Here is a 16,992-nt window from a genome sequence, read left to right on the forward strand (position 1 = left end):
TTGACTTATTCCGAAGATTTTTTAGAGTTAGCTAATTATTTTTTTAAAAAGTAAAGTAGAAAGAATGTACTTCAGTATTAATTTCCCTGCACTGTACAAATTAACATGGAGTCAGTTTTGAGCTGTGCTGCTAACTGCAAGGTCAGCAGTTTGAACCCACCAGCCGCTCCATGGGAAAAAGATGAGGCTGCCTGTTCTAGAAAGATTTACAATCTCATAAACTTTATACCAGATACAAATTAACTACAAATTAACTAGAGTGATCCTCATACCATTTTGAGAATCTTTATATTTTAGGTCTTCTTTGGGGGCAATTGTTTCCATTTATGGAGACTATATAGCTCAAAGTATTTTCAAATATACTATAGCTGCCAAATCAACTTCTATATGCAAGAGAAAGACACACGCTTTTATTGAGTATCTCAACATAGAGGCACTAATAACTTTTAGGAGAAAGGTAGGGGACAGTGATGGTGAAGGCTTGGGGTCTTAACGTCCTTGGGCAGTATACCTTTGCCCTCTATTTCTTGTTCGCTCTGATGCTGTGACAATAGCAAGGGGCAGTGAAATTGTTTACCATGGGAAAAGTCAGATAGGAGAGATTGCTACTCCTGTCAGACTGTGCACTCTATCTGGATATGAAATTATGGGTGTAAGGATTATGGGCGTGACTGCTAACTGAAAGGTTGGCTGCTGGAATTCCCCCCAATGTTCAATCATGCAAAGACCTGGTGATGTTTTCCTGCCAAGAGTACAGCCTAGCACATCCTCTTGAGGAAATTCTAATTCATCACACGGGGTTCCAATGTGGAGGAGATGAACTCGATGGTATCAAACAACGATCCAGTTTGAGTAATTTCTTCCATGGTTCCTAGATGGCATAAAGGACTTGCACTGGTCTGCTGAATTTTGTTTTTTTCAATACTAATAAAACACAGAATCTCTCTCTCAAAAATTATTTTAAAGGTGCAATTAATATCTGGGATATGATTTACTTATTCATTATTATTTTTAAAATTTAGAATTAACTGGTAGGTTGTTTGTACTTACCCGGCGATACTAAGTCAGAAAGGGGGCATGGTAAGGGAGTGGTGAGCAAACAACACCATAGATGGTAACAACTAGGGTTTTAAAACCAACAATAAGGAGGACTCAGAGATCCTGGGGGTGTTGGAGCAACAGCAATCTAGCTGAGAGGAAGTACTAAGAGGTGAAAGTAGGGCCAGCATGATGGTGGAACAGGAGGGAGGTAAAAGGAAACAGAGGAATGATCTAGGAAGCAAACCTATAGATTGAGGTATATGTATAGATGTGTATATATGTAAATACACGAATTCATAAAAAATAGAAGTATTGGCTTAGGTTGATATATTTATATGGCAATACACTGAGGTAGTGGATGGACTTTGGGCCTCTGTTCATAGCCTTCCTCAATGCAAGAACATTTTGTTCTAACAAACTGGCATTCTGTGATGCTCACCCTCCTGATATGATCACTGAAAACAAAATGGGTGCATAAGCAAATGTAAAGAAAGTGGATGGTCCCCGGCTATCAAAAGATATAGCGCCTGGAGTCTTAAAGGCTTGAAGATAAACAAGCCCCCATAGAAGAAGCACACTAGCCTGTAGGATCATGAGGTGTTGTTGGGATCAGGTAACAGGAATCAGAAGACCCATAACAAACAAACAAACAAACAAACAAACAAACAAACAAACAAACAAACAACCATATTGCTGAGAATATGGCCAAAGCTCATCTGTAGATAATGAGCCATCCCTTAGAGAGGGGTCACAGTGATGGGATGCATCAACCAGGGTGCAGTAAAGCACCAATGAAACACACAATACTCCTCTGGTTCCTTGAGGCTTCCTCATCTCCACTATCATGACCCCAGTACTGCCTTTCACTGCACGTTAGATTGGAGCATGTGCACAGGCACAGATAAGAGAGAAGCGCCCGCAACACACGGAGGTGAGGAACAGGAATGAGAATAGAAATACTAGAAGGGTAGTGGGAAGGAGTGGAGGGCTGGGGAAGGACAGGGGAACTGATTGCAATGATTGACATACAACCACACGCTTCCCCTCCAGGGGGATGAACAAAAGAGGGGGATGAACAAAAGAAACCATGGGGGAAAGAAGACAGAAGCTGGTGTAAGACATGGAAAAAATAATAATTTATAATCTATCAAGAGGTCATGAGGGGGAGGGGAGGGAGAAAAAAAGAGGAGCTGATATCAAGGGCTCATTAGAATGTAAATGTCTATAAAAGATTGATGGCAATGTATGTACAAATAGACCTGATACAATTGATGTATGGATTGTTATGAGGGTTGTAAGAACCCCAATAAAATGATCTTTTAGTAAAAACAAAACAAAACAAAAAAGATTACAGTCAAGAGAGCCTATGGTGCAGGTCTGCTCTGTAACACCCGGGATTTCCTTGAGTTGGAATTGAGTCAATGGCAGGTATCCATGGTAACAGCAACATGTTGTTACTTCAGATAGTAGGTTCTTTGTTTTCACTTGTGCTGATTATGGGGCATTACACAGAATTGCCCATGCAGTCATTTTCCTCAACTAGATGTTGCTTCCTTTGTTACCTAGGGGCTTCGGTCTCATTACCTTTAATGTCTGTGCATTGAACAGCTCGACGTTCTTATTCACCCACATAACTAACTTACTTGATTTGATTTTGTTTGCTGTATTCCTTTGTACTTGAGGGCTTCATCAAGTTCCCGGAAATATAGAATGAAATGATCATGGAAATTTCCCATGACTTTTTGAAGCTTCCTCATATTTGCTGCTTTCTTAGACTTTCTCTTTATAAATCATTCTACTTTGAAAAACAGTATACATTGCTTTCTAATCCCCAGATAGATCCTATATGTTCACATCATTCTTTCTACCAATTCACAAGAGCCTTGTGGAGCAGTGGTTAACTGAGAGGTCAGCAGTTTGAACACACCACTTACGCTGTGGTGACTAGGTGTGCTTGTCTGTTCCTGCAAAGGTAAGGGCCATGGGACCCCTATGGGGGAAGCTTTACTCTGGTCTCTAGGGTCATTATAGGGTCCTAGGTACAATTGGCTTGATGGGTTCGGTTTGCATTTTGCCAGTGCAGCTCAGTGCTCAGAGAACCCAACCAGGGGCTGCTATGGCAGACACAGTGTTCCCTTCATCAACACCTGCAGAGACACACGCACTAAATGACAGATTTCTAAAATACTTAGTTGTCTTGGCTTATGCCACTGTTTTAATGCCTCTGTGCAATTTAAATGAAGCATATAGGGTTGACGTTTCTGACATTTTCAAGAATATCAACTGTCAAAAATAACTTGAACCTTAGGGCTATAAGCATTGGCTCAGATTTTGGAAGATCCTTCACACGTGATTAATCACAACAACCTATCTTACACAAGAAAATGAAGCATAGCGATTAATTTTATCCTAGGATATTATAGCACATTTGGAATTTCATTAGCTATTTATTTAATTAGATTAATGATTGCCATTTCCACCTATCCTTTAAAAACTTCTGAGTTGGCAATGTAGTACAACCCTACCATTATCTTTACCAGCTCATCGCCTGACTTTGTAACACTGTTTTGTATTCAGTAGCTTTGCTAAGCCAGTGGGGTACGAAGTGGTTGCTAGAAGACTCTGGATGACAGTGAGAGCCCAAGATTCTTTTGTGAGAGCGAACTACATAGGAAACAAGCCTCTGGTGAACCATCCACAATTTGGGAGTGGGAGGAAGGTGGTTACTAAACAGAGTGCACCAGCGAGATGAGTGCAGAAGATCAAAGGCCTAAACCTGACTTGAGCAGTTAAAATGTTGCCAGTTGATCTCCACTCATGCAGGATGGACCTGATGTGGTTCTTAAAAAATCCTGTGTTTTTGTTCATATTATGGTGTGTCTCGGAGGTTTTATGTCATGGGAGGTCACCCTATTGAAGTTGTGCTGTTTTTCTGTGTTTGGGTGTATGGAACCTGGGATGGATGAACCTCCAAGGACAGCAAGTGGAATACGGGTTTCAGAGTGAGAGGGGCACAGGGGTGGTGGGGGAGGGAAAAGGGAGACAATGTCAAGGAGTCCAGGAGGAAAAAAGAATGTTTAGAAACTGATTGTGGTAACAGTTGTACAATTCTAATCGACATGACTGAAATATGGAATTATATGAGGGAGTACCCCCCCAAAAACCTGAAATATTTTTCAAAGTTTTTACTTAATTCTCTGTCCCCCCCCCCCAAAACCACCTTACCACCTTCAAAGTACTCTCCATTACATGTAATACATTCGTCAAATCTGAGATTCCATTCTTGGAAACATTCAAACTCATCTGATTGGTGGCAGCTCCCTGGTTTTATTCTTCACCTCTTCACATCATCAAATTGCTATCCTTTATGTCCTTTTTCATTCATGGAAACAAAAAAGAAGTTGCATGGAGGGAGATCAGGTTAGTAAGGTGAGTGGGGCAAAAGAGGCATGCTGTTTTTTGCCAAGTACTAGTGCCCTGAGATGCATGTGTGAGCAGGTGCATTGTTATGGTGGCAAAACCATTCCATTTGCCACAAACCAGGTCTTTTTCAGTCACACACTGTTATGCAATCTTTTCAGAACCTCTGAACACAAGGCTCAATTAACAGTCTGACCTGGTGAAACAAACTCCAAATGCACCGAGTCAACATTTCCATCCATCCGGAAATTTGACAGACATCTAGAATGAGGTTTGCCATCTAGTGACATTTCACCTTTTTTGAAACAAGAAAACCAGTCCTACACTTGAATTTTTCCCACACATAGCACTCTCCTTGCAAGCTGTGTTCAACATCACAACAGTTTCTGTGGCATTTTTCCTCAGATGGAAACAGAATTTCATGCTGTTCTCTTTTATCAGCCAACACAAAAAACGAGGTTTCAGTGAAATTGCTTTTATAAAAAAAATTCACTGTGACCAGAGAGAACTTTCTCAGGTGATGCCACTGGGTGCACAAACTTAGAGTGAGTTGCTCAATGCTCCCCTAGTGGGAAAAATGCATACTACCAAAGCTTTGCTCCCACCCTGTACAATTCCAGTTTTTTTTTTTTTCGGAGGGGGTATCCTTTGTATGTATAAACTTGCAGTTAATAATAAATTGAAAGAAAAGAAGTGGCTGCTATTTGAGGCAGAGTGGTTCGACAAGGCATCTTTGAGAAAGGCATTTGAGTAGAAAGATGAAGAAGTGGATCATAGTAAAAGAAGAGCATCCCAAACAAACGAAACAGCAAATATAAAGGCTGTGAGTGGCGCATACACCTGATATGTGCAAGGAAGAGCACAGGCTACTGTGGCTGGTTGAGACTGACAGAAGGGAAGAGCAATGGGAGATGAAGTTAGAGATACAGTCATACCAGATCCTACTAATAACACACAAGAAAGCCTGTTCTAGATATCTTCTTGTGATGGCATGAAAGGTAGGCAATACAATTCAAAGAAAGCCAATGAAATAAGTATTCAAATTCACTGCTATTGGGTCTATTCTAATTCATAGTGACCCATAGGACAGGGGAGAAATTCCCTGTGGGTTTCTGACACTGTAACTGTTTACAGGAATAGAAAACTACGTCTTTCTCCCATGGAGCTGCTGGTGGATTTTAACTCTTGATCTAGTGCTTAGAAGTCCAATGCATAACTCACTATGCTACCTGGGCTCCTGAAATTAGTATTAGAAATCTTTAAGAAATTTCCAATTTATTATATAATACATTATGTAAAACCTACATTGATTTGATAATGTATTTTCTACATTATATTTCCACAATATTTCTATTATATTAAACACTAATGGAGTTCAAGCATCTAGGTGCCTCATACATATAATTTCCAGGCTACATCATATCTTCACTTTATAGATGAGGAGATGCAACACAAGGCAGTTAAGTGTTTTGTTCAATGTCAGATGGCTAGCAAGTGCATCTAGTATTCTGACACATAATTGTCCAAATCCAAACGTTTCTAGTGGGATGGGCTCTTTCCACTGTCCCATTCATCCTTGTCAAAGACGATTTTCTTTTGGGAGCTAGCTCTACAGAGAGTGATGCAGGTAGAATCAGCAGGAAGGGGCTAGACCTACCAGAATCATAGAATTTACTCAATAGTTCAACCTTTTCATGGGAGATGGGATCTCCTCAGAGTCTGTTTCTGTCCTGATAAAATTGAGGTGACACCTATTTTCTCCATCTTTTAGCTCCAACAGAAGAAAAACAGCCTAAGCTAAATAAAATATTTTATATCCCAAATAAAATTCCAGGAGTAATATTTCTTTGGCTTGAAGTTGTTAACATTTTGGTGAACACATATGTTTGAAATTTAAACAAAATTATTTTTGACTTCTTCAGGAGGCCAAATAATTTTGGATTCTAAGAAAGAGAAATTCAGTAATTCTAGAATTCTAGGATTCAGTAATTACTAGAATTCAGAAATTCTAGTAACATTTTACTAGGAAACCTTAAATGAAGGTATATGCCTTAATAAAAATTTGGGAATTGAAAATACCAGACTATCACATATATGTGTCTGTGTGCAAGTGTGTGTGTTTAGACATGAGATATGTAGCTATTTCCCAGGGCTCCAGATAAAGAGGTTTCTAAAAAGAGCACCAGCTATAACTATGGTGTGGGAAAGGTATCCTTTATGGTAGTCATTAGCAACATATGGCTATTGAAATATGGCTGGTACAACCAAGAAATTGAAATTTTACTATTATTTTGTTATAATTGATGAAGCTTTCATTTTCATTGTTTTATGTGGGGTTCCCCAGCTGTGAAACACCGGTCGTGTGGATGCACAATGATAATAACTGATACAAGGTGTTACAGGGAATGCCAGGGAAAGGGTGGGCAATAGGGAGGGGAAGGGCAGTTTGAGAGTAAATAATGGAGGAGGGAGATAGAGAAGCACTGGAACTGATGGTGATTGCAGTTCACTTTGGGGCGAATCAATGATGTGGGACGGAAAGCTCTAGGATGGATATGGCGGCGACTTTCAAGTTCCCCTTGATATGTTTGAACGATTGAACCATTTAGTTCTATGATATGTAAATTAGGTGCCAATAAAACCTTTGAAAAATTGTTATAAATGATTTAAAAAACAAGATTTTATTTACATTCCAATAGGTAAGATGGAATGAGACTGCCCTATTGGTTACCACAAGACCAGAACTTAGAAGCTCACTGTGCACAAATTATGTTTTTGATTTTATTATGCTATATAGTTTATATGCTATATATATGGTATATATATATAAAGACTATAATACCCAAAGTAGCCATAACCATTTCATACTTTTCCATAAGGGTGTGGCACTCTAGTCATGACCACCTAGTCTGAGAAAATGAAGACTGTTACTCAAGCCATTGCTGGGACGCTGTCAAGCCATTGCTGGTGAGTCAGTTCTTACCCAGGGCAGTCTGTGCACCTCAAGTAGATGTGTGCTCCTAAGATCTCCACAAGCTGGGGTTTCAGAAGCGCGTCACCCAGTCTTTCGTTCATGATACCTCTGGGCGGACTCAAATTTCCAAAGCTTTCGTTAGTATGTTTAATTATTTGTACCTCCAGGTATGTTGAAAGCTTTCAATAAATATTAATGAATATTTATTATATCAATAAATGAACGAAGTCACGGAAAGCTGAACAAGTGGACAGATATATGAAGGGGTGCCCAAAATAACCAGATATTTTCAAAGCTATGCATTTAATTTAAAAAAGCAACAAAACAACTTTATTATCATCTTCAAAGTACTCTCCACTATACTTGATACATTTCTCAAATCTGTAATTCCAGTCTTGGAATCATTTTTCAAATTCATCTGTTTGGATGGCTGAAAGCACCTCCCTCATTATTTTTCTTCACCTTTTCTAAATCGTCAAATTGCTACCCTTTTTTGTCCCTCTTCATTCACAGAAACAAAAAGAAGTTTCACAGAGGAGGTCAGGTGAGTAAGGTTCACGGGGCAAAAAGGGCATGCTGTTTTTTTGCCAAGTACTGGCACAACGAGATGGCTGTGTGAGCAGGTGTATTGTCATGGCAAAACCAGTCCCCATCGACCACGAATCAGGCCTTTTTTTGGGGTCATGCACCATTACACAATTGTTTTCAGAACCTCTAAATAGAAAGCTTGATTAACAGTCTAACCTGGTGGGATGAACTACAAATACACTAGGAGTCGATATTTTCATCCGCTCAGGAAGTTGATGAACTTTAAGAACGAGGTTTGTCATCAATCAACATTTCACCTTTTTGAAACAAGAACACAACTGGTACACTAGAGTTTTTACTTTCCTTGTAAGCTGTGTCATGACAGATTCTGTGGCATTTTTCTCAAGCAGGAAACAAAATTTTACAGCCACATGCTGTTCTCTTATATCAGTCATCACAAAAAATGAGATTCGAGTGAAACTGCTTTCATGGAAAAAAATTCACTGTGACGCCACTAGGTTCCCTAACTCAGAGTGAGTTGTTTGATGCTCACCTAGTGGGAAAAAATGTACTACGGAAGCTCCACCAACAGAGCTTTTTCCTATTTTTTGGGTACCCCCTCTTATTTTCCAAAAAGATCTTTTTATTTTCCAAAAAGATCTTTTTTTTTTTAAAGGCTGGTTGCCTTCTGGATTGTGACAGGAAAGTAATTCATCTATTCAGGAGTTCTTCATGCATCTATTAGATATAATTTACATTATGAATTAATTACATATAATATATTGATATTATGTATATCAATATATATTATATACTTCTGTTGCTTATTTGAAAAGTCAGAAGTCATATGTGTCATTTCATTTCTATAGTCTGTGATTGTAGAGTAAAACCTTCTGACATATTATAAGGTATGAAAGATGGCAAATATAGGGAGAATTCTGAGTCTTTTTCAAATGTACACTTAAAAATTTATTTTATGTAAGCTTTAAATGTATGGAGTAAAATGAAAATAAAAAGAGGATTGCTAGTTATTAGTTTTAATACTATCCATTTAATAAGGTAAAACTTGATTATCCTAAAGCTAAATGTGGGAAACGGAAGCAAAAACAATAATTTTAACAAGGGAATAATTTTAATATAAGAATTGTGATATATTATTCCTAAAGATTTTATTTATTACAGATCTAAATTAGTGGAATTTGGATAAATTGCACTTATTCGTACAGTTTTGAGAACCTTTGCACATTATGACATTTTAGGTATCTGATTTGAACCAATTTAGAACTGTATAAAAATAAGACAATGATGGATAAAATTATGAATAGCTTACACTACCCAAAGATCCAATGTCTAGAAGGTGTCCAGCTACCACTACCACCCACTCTGATCAGGCGCCCAAGAACAACCAGACGCCCTACCTACCGGTCTGATAGAGGTTGTGTCCCTTAGACCCCCGTCAAACCTGGACCAGAACTCACCCCTGAAGTTCACTGTTACTGTAAGCAAATAACAGAGAGGCCTATAAAGGCCTATAAGTCAACCATAAGACCTATGGTTTGAACCCCATCACAGGCTCCTGAAAAGACAGACCTGGGCTCTGCTGACAAACCGCTACAACTTTGAAAGCCCCATGGAGCCCTTGTCCTCTGTGTAAGTGGGGTCACGATGATCCAGGGTAGACTCTGCTGTAACAATTTGTGGTCCCTCCCTCTTATCTCTTACCATGCTCATCTTTCTGTTATGTACAAATGCTGTGGGCATTTCTGCCTCTATTATACATCTGTATCCACTCATCCGAAACACCTGTCACTAATGTTATACAGCCTAAATTTGAGAGATTTGCCAAAACAAAAAGGATGGCACAATGATTAAGCACTTGACCACAGCTGAAAAATCAGCAATTTGAACCCACCCGCAATTGCCGCTTCACAGAAAATACCAGGGGCTCAGCTTCTGTAAAAATCACAGACCAGGTCATCCTGTAGAATAGATTTGACTCCGTCATACAGGATTGCTATGAGTTGGAAAGAACTGACAACATATAATAACCAAGACACACAAAGTCCCGCTTCCCCCTGGTCAGGGCCCAAATAATGATGTTGCTGATGTTCATTGAATTTATCACCTAATATTGAGTTATATTTTGCTCAATTATCCTGTATGTTAAGTTGTGTTTCCTATGAAAATTATAAACGTGCTTCGTCCTGGGTTTAAATAGTTTTGTTTAGTTCACCACACAACAGATATATTTTGTTGATTAGCAATTTTTTAAAGATTTCATAATTCCTCACCCCATTCCACAAAAACGAGTCTTTTAAAATCAATGACTCTCACACTGAGATTGACTAAAAAATACTAAGCAACCACCTCTCTCTCACACACACCCATACACCGAGATTTAAAAAAATCCAAAATAATTGCAAACATTAAAGAATTTCTTGCCAAGGCACAATTGCTTTGTTGTGTTTTTGTTTTTGCGGGTACTGAATAGGTTATGGTAAAACGGGCCTTGTGGAAATTCTAGTTATCACGTTTTCCAGAGTGAGTTTGAAGCAGTAAATGTAGCCGCTCTTGTGAGTCTCATTGGGAGGAAGTCGGAGAGGGCATCTGGTGCCTTCTCTTCATTTCTAGCCAGGCTTAGTTAATCCCTATCCAATAGCAAAGAATCTGATCTGTTTTTAAAGACCCTTCAGAAGCAATAGTACAACTTTCTGTGGTAACCAAAATTAAAGTTGAACACTGCTCTGTATCTGAAAACTTTTGTTCTTACTTTCAACACAAATCCTTAAAGCCTCCATCTCAGCTCATGCCTTCTAATTCTGTCCTTGAAAGAACCGTACATTGTGGCTTGGCCTGTGAGCACAGCCCTTTCATAGTCTGCTTTCTGCGCAAAGGTGATGTCTGCCATGCTTTGCGTCCCCTACTGATCGGGACACAGCAAATGCCCAGGACGCTTTGAAACTATCTGCTGCCATGCTTTGTGTGATCTAACTTCTCTCAGCAGGCGTCTACTCAGACGCACTTGCCGGAAGGAGCCGTGAGAGTGGATTCGAAATGACAGAAATTCTGAAATCCATGCATGGAAGTTAGAACCGCGTTAAAGCCATCAGTAAGAACAATCGCAATGTTGCATTTCTGAACCAATTGACCTCTTTTCAAACATTTTCACATACTGTAGCTTCCCTAAGCTTCAAAACAAGACAGAGGTGACTGAAGGACAAGCCAGAATCCTGAATTTGAGTTCAAAGTTAGGTACAGTGAGTCTACAGTGACTCAATCAGGACAAGAGGTTCCGCCCGAGTTACAAAACACACTTTATTCTGAAGCTTTCCTCTCCCTTTGAATGGGCACACTCAAATTTGGAATTTTAATTAAAATTATTTATGATTAATCAGAAAACCAAATAAACCAAAAGCGGACCATAAAAAACAATTGGGCTAAAATAGATTAGATCTTTTATCGTACATGTTTATTTGATAATGACCTAAAAATACCTTTCTTAGTGCTCTATGCATGAAATTTGTACCTTAACTATATATCACATGATATATTCAGATAGTTTTCTGGTTTGTATTGAAGTACCTGAAAATCATCAACTACATGATATGATCATGTTTTATAGTTTCCTAAAGTTAATTTGCATGAAGAAAATTTAGGTTTTTTGGTCACGGATTAAAAACCAGAAACATGTAATGCTTCATTACTCATTCTCAAGTGACAAGTGCCAGGCACATCCACATACTTTCACTCTAAAAGAGTGCTTTCATACACGCAGGGTGAACTTCCCAAAATAATACTTTCATGGATGTAGGAGAGATTAATTTTTAAGATGTGAAAAAATTCATAATATTCTTTCTCCCAACTGTGCCCACAGTTGCTCTCCTATGGAAACCTTGCATACTAAACAGATCATCTTTATTTCTAGGTTGGTCTCAGAACTCATTGCTTTTTCTGCTGACTACAGTAGAAAACTGCTTGGCTAATTCTGACTTTCACAGTCTGTCTGCATTTCAACTTGCTTGCCTCACCAGGGACATTTTCCTGAGAAAGATATAAAAGGATAATTGGCTAATCAATATGGAAAACAGCATCCTAAAGGGATATTGGGGAATCCAGAGGCCACTATTCAGACCCGTTGTCATATTCATTCTGCCATTGTCTTATGAAAATTCAAGTCTATCTATGACCAATTATAGGGATGCATTAAGAATGTGTGGTATCATAAGATAGTATCCTGTTTGAAAGGGAAGAAAAAGGAGTAGATCTTGCAATTCGATTTTAATATGTGTTTCTGGGGTGGGTTTAGACTTGAATTCTTTTTAAGAAATCCTCGTTACTAAGGGGTAGAAATGACCCCATGAGAGGAAAACTTCACTGACAGGACTGTTTCCTGATCTAGGCAGTGAGAACAGAGTCCACTAAAAGGCACTGATCACGACTTTTGATCACTGATCACTACATGACTAATACCTTCTATTTTTAACTTACATATGCATGTGTGTTCTCCTTCTGGACAGCATATGCTGCCTTGCTGAGAGCAATAATATAGCATATTTGAAAGGGTTTCTAAAACTACCATTGACTTTTTTTTCTCTACTCACCAAAATCTTCCCTAGAGGTGACCTTCCAAGGATCTTCAGCTAATTGGTACGGAGAGTAAGGTGCTTAAGAAGAGTCATGCAGCCTCTACAAAGCAAAGGCATCTCTACTTTATCTAACCTAACAACACATTACATTGTCCTTCAAAGTCTATTATCCAAGGAAGTCAAGAGATCCAATAATGAATAGCAAAGAAAGGACTCTAGCTATTTACAGATGCATCTAGAAACCAGAATATTTTATGTCTTAGAAATAGAAATATATAGGAAAGTTTACTTTAGTCTGCATAAAGATTACTATGCTCTTTTTCCTCATAAACTTTTATTACTGCCTTAGGGAGCAAAAGTAAATGGTCAAAAATATAGATATCGATATAAACACATATATGTGTTCCCATATAGGCACACATCTATATATAGATGAATAGGTTTTATTTAAATATTTATTTTTATGGACATAAAATAAGAGTAAACCATAACATACTAAGAATTTTATATTTATATTGATCAAGTCACCGGAATAAAAAATACATTCATTATAACATGTACAACTTATACGGAAAGGAGAACCGATATATATTGTATAATAACTTTCTTAAGTTTAGGATACCAAGGCTGTTTTGAAAATATGCATACTTATACCTTTATGTTTATTTTGAAAATTCTTCATGTAAAAGGCCAATTTATGACGGGTCATCGATATCATAAATATAATTAATTATGAATTTATTATAATATAAAAATAGTCAATTAGAGATTCTTCCCTGTTCTTCAAGGAAGCAAAAAGTTTATAAGAATGAGTTATGTAGTAAAAATAAATGAAGCAAACATCAGAATTTGATATTATATCCACCAGATATTGCAAATGATATGATCTTTCTGAGCTTTAGTTCCTGACTGTTCCAATGATAGTCAAGCAATTTCTAACTATCTACAGGTTTACTGTAAGAACCAAACCAAGGACTTGCCTACACCTTTTGGAGACATTCATTACAAAGCAGTACTACTTTGCTTCCCATATTACTACAGTCCTGGGGGATTCCTGGATGAGAATAAACATTTGATATGCAATTTATAATAACAGTCTTTCTATATTTTCTGGATTTTTAATGTGTTCATCTGGTGAGCTATATACCTTTGTTTTAGTTAAAGCAAAACCTTCCAATAAACTCAATTTTTTAATTTATAATAAGTGACATCTTATTATGATAGAGTCTTAAATTTTACTTGGAAGGCTACTATCAGTTTTTATCCATGGAGTTCCATAATGAATCCAGAATGCTTCATGTCAGACGCTGATCATCTACGGCTTGCTTTTTGTGCATATTTGGGCCAAGTGCCTGGCATAGCATAAGAATGTTTTCTTCACACCTATCACTGATTGCTTAATTTCTGTGTGAACTTTATATAAATGTTTGCACTTTTACCTGCCAAGACAAAGGCACCTGAACCTTAGAAGGCATTCGATGATAGCCCAGAGACATAATAGTCACTCTCAGTGTAAGACAAAGGGAAGGAAAGACCCATGTCAAGATTGTGATCCAGAACTCTACCAGGAAGAGACAGACAGGCTCCAGTTTTTCCAAACGTACAATTACTGACAATTCTATTCAAGGGGGCAAAACAAAACAACATTTGTCTTTGGTGCCTTATAAAATATCATGTACTCATTCTGCTTCTTACACTAAAGAAGTTGCTCTCATAACAGAAAATAATATTTTGTTCATAATGCTTTTGGCACCAAATATAGCAGTAAAATGAAATGTAATGTGTTCAGAAATTGAGGATATGAAAATAGGAGGTTGACAAATATGTGCCTTTTGAAGCCTTCTTTTAATAAATGAAACACAACTAGGAGTTTGATCATGGAAAATGGCCGTTCAATCAACAAAGCTACACAGTTCCTTTGATCTAGGATCTTCCTGAAGATTCCTGACCCTGAGGGGTTATGAAATACCTGGAGTATAATCCACCTGGAATATCTTCATGTGATATTGGCTAAATGGTGTCTTGGAGCACCTGTTCCTGGAGCTCCTCCAACGGAGACTTCTCTCTATAACAGAAAAGCTTTGTGAAACAGTTTCCAGGAACTAGGTCTCCGAAGTGACCTTTCATTTTCAGACTTTCATTTGCCCTTGAAATCAAACAAGATTTTGATTCGAGAACTTGTAGCAATAAAAACCATAGTGAAGGGTCCTCCCTAATCAGTCCATTATGTTTTATTCTCAACAAAAACTAAGGGTTTAGAATTCAAGTGAGTTGCTATCTGCATAGGAGTAAACTATTATACTTTGCTTCCATGGACATTTAGTAGATTATGTCTATTTGTCTTATAATGATATCAGTTAGCCTAATAATCTCATAGGCTTTTTACTGGGGGCGGAAACTGCCTTTGGAACTCCTTTAAAGTTTATGCGATAGATGATTATAGAAAGTGTTTAATAAGGTAGTTGTATGTTGAATATTCATTCTAACACCATATGTACAACACTTGATTATTTTATCATTTTTCTTTCACCCTACTTCTTCATTGATGTTTAACTTTCTGGAACCTGTTTCCTTAGAATGCTTCGGATTCAGATTCAGTCATCAATAACCTGATATCTAAGTATCAATGACTATATTGTGGCCACTGATTTAGAAATATTGGGAACTGCAATAGAATTATGTGATTATATACCTGATGCTACTTGACATGCCCATTTTGTTGTTGCTGTTTTCTAGCAGATAAAGTCTTTAGCTTTATTACATGATATTTAAAGAGAATTATGTTCAAAGGGTTTACATTAGAATGAACAAATTCTACCCAAGCGTTATAGTAAGTTTCTAGGCTATTAAAGTAATATTTCTTAGTGCAACATGCTGCTTTGTATCTAAAAGATAGATTGTTGAAAACATGACCCAAAATAAATAAAAATTAAAAGTTTTATTTTTACCAAATAGAGATTAGAACCTAAAATTTAGTTCAGGTTAAATTATAAATGGAAAAGTTTCACCTATTCTATTCATAATCCCATAACTTTGTATATTAATGCCTATTGTTTTCCAAACAAAACAAAAAGAATAAAAAAGAGAAAAAAAGAGAAAATAAAAAAGAGAAATTAATATCTAATTTCTAATATGTTGAGGTCAGGTTACATATCATTAATTAACCTCAATAAGTTATTCTCTTGTCCCAAACTAAACAAATTTAAAAAATAGCTATAAATAAAAACATAATGTATAAAAATTTACATATCGGTATTTGTAAATTATTCAACTTCTTTACTTTTTGAAAACAATTACAGAGTGACTGTTAATTTTCAGAATGACACTCCTCATCATCTCCTTGATGACACAGAAGCACTGTGATTCAAGCAGACTTAGAAGTGGTGGTGGATTATTTGTGTGTGTCTTGATACATTTAATTACATGGTATGCACACCATGTCTCATAATATCAATAGAAAACTTAGAAAATGAATTTTAATTTGTGAAATGTGTGCATTTATACGTGTGCACATTGTTTGATGTAGAAATGTTTGTTTATATGTGTTTGTATGTGTATGTGCTTGTTAAAGTAGTACATTATTTTGATCAGAACCTTAAGCTATAAAAATGGACTTTTTACAAACACCAGGCTCCATAGTCATCAGGAATGACTAATTCATGCTTGTTCCAAGAGATTAAAAGCAAATAACTAACACTGACCAGATTAAGGACCTGAGGAATAAACTTTCCTTGATATTACATTCTTGAGGAGTTTTCAAAACCAAAATAGAAGTGTAAGAAAAAAAATTCTCTTCAACTTAAAAAAATACTTTAGTATTTCTAGGAAGCAAATTGCAAGCCAAAAAAATAAGACTACATCTAAGCTTCATAGAAAACTTCAGCTTCTTTTGAGAAAAGACATCTATGAGAATATTTTTTTGCAGTCATAATTTTTTAGTCTGACTCTAGCAGAAAACAGGGAATAAATGAAAACCTAAAGCATCCCCTCCACTCTGTGTATCATATTTTGTTTTGTTGTTTGTTTGTTTTTTTAACTTGTGTGTTTCATTCACAATGCTGGACATCTAAAATCAGAAAAAAATGGTTCTCAAATATAGAAACAAATCATGGGCAATTCACTATTTCATTTGTTGGTTTTTCATCCTCCTTATAGGACAGTCACTTAAATAAAGTTTGGCAGTTGACAGACAAAATCTACATTACCAGTTGATGTTCCAGTAGTTAGAAAGTCCTTCCACAAGACAGCATGTGATTGAAGCCCCTCCAGTAACACTACTTTGGCTAATAGTATCTCTTTGATAAACCATTGCAGAAAATGTAAAAGTAAAATGCATATTGTGCCAATTACCTCCTTGCTAATTTCTGTTAAGCTAATCAAATGTGCACAGCATAAATATTTCAGTAAATTATTATGTCAATTGATTTGAACACTAATTTTACT

General features: G+C 37.0%; 1 protein-coding gene across 5 annotated transcripts in view; it reads right to left on the reverse strand.

The window, feature by feature from the left end:
- The window catches only part of MYT1L (myelin transcription factor 1 like), a 286,534-nt gene that overhangs the window by 200,719 nt on the left and 68,823 nt on the right, over positions 1-16,992 (reverse strand). The window lies entirely within an intron of this gene.

The sequence above is a fragment of the Tenrec ecaudatus genome, chromosome 8 (assembly GCF_050624435.1).
Source record: "Tenrec ecaudatus isolate mTenEca1 chromosome 8, mTenEca1.hap1, whole genome shotgun sequence".
Classification (NCBI taxonomy): domain Eukaryota; kingdom Metazoa; phylum Chordata; class Mammalia; order Afrosoricida; family Tenrecidae; genus Tenrec; species Tenrec ecaudatus.